General features: G+C 42.4%; 1 non-coding gene across 1 annotated transcript; it reads right to left on the bottom strand.

Moving 5' to 3' along the window:
* Positions 1-526: 526 nt before the first annotated feature.
* On the bottom strand, positions 527-634 carry LOC112712278 (small nucleolar RNA R71). Its single transcript, XR_003157747.1, has one exon. It is a non-coding gene; the product is annotated as a small nucleolar RNA R71 (small nucleolar RNA).
* Positions 635-883: the final 249 nt, after the last annotated feature.

Consider the following 883-nt stretch of genomic DNA (forward strand, 5'->3'; position numbering starts at 1 on the left):
AAAAGCATTCTTGTTGAGGCTGACCCTGAACCTGAAAGGACCTTGAAGCGAAAACTAAGAGAAGCTAAGGCACAATTCTCTGTAGAGGACCTAACAGAAATCTTCAAAGAAGAAGAACACATGGCAGCCGAAAACAACAACAATGCCAACAATGCAAGGAAGGGTGCTGGGTGACTTTACTGCACCTACTCCCGACTTCTATGGGAGAAGCATCTCTATCCCTGCTATTGGAGCAAACAACTTTGAGCTTAAGCCTCAATTAGTTTCTCTAATGCAACAGAATTGCAAGTTCCATGGACTTCCATTGGAAGATCCTCATCAGTTCTTAGCTGAGTTCTTGCAAATCTGTGACACTGTCAAGACTAATGGGGTTGACCCTGAGGTCTACAGACTTATGCTATTCCCTTTTGCTGTAAGAGACAGAGCTAGGACATGGTTGGACTCACAACCTAAAGAAAGCCTGAACTCTTGGGAAAAGCTAGTCAATGCCTTCTTGGCAAAGTTCTTTCCACCTCAAAAATTGAGTAAGCTTAGAGTGGAAGTCCAAACCTTCAGACAGAAGGAAGGAGAATCCCTCTATGAAGCTTGGGAAAGATACAAACAATTAATCAGAAAGTGTCCCTCTGATATGCTTTCTGAATGGAGCATCATAGGTATTTTCTATGATGGTCTGTCTGAACTGTCCAAGATGTCTTTGGATAGCTCTGCTGGAGGATCTCTTCATCTGAAGAAGACGCCTACAGAAGCTCAAGAGCTGATTGAAATGGTTGCAAATAACCAATTCATGTACACTTCTGAAAGGAATCCTGTAAACAATGGGACTAATCAGAAGAAAGGAGTTCTTGAGATTGACACTCTGAATGCCATATTGGCTCAGAACAAA

This window comes from Arachis hypogaea, chromosome 1, assembly GCF_003086295.3.
Source record: "Arachis hypogaea cultivar Tifrunner chromosome 1, arahy.Tifrunner.gnm2.J5K5, whole genome shotgun sequence".
Taxonomy (NCBI): Eukaryota; Viridiplantae; Streptophyta; class Magnoliopsida; order Fabales; family Fabaceae; genus Arachis; species Arachis hypogaea.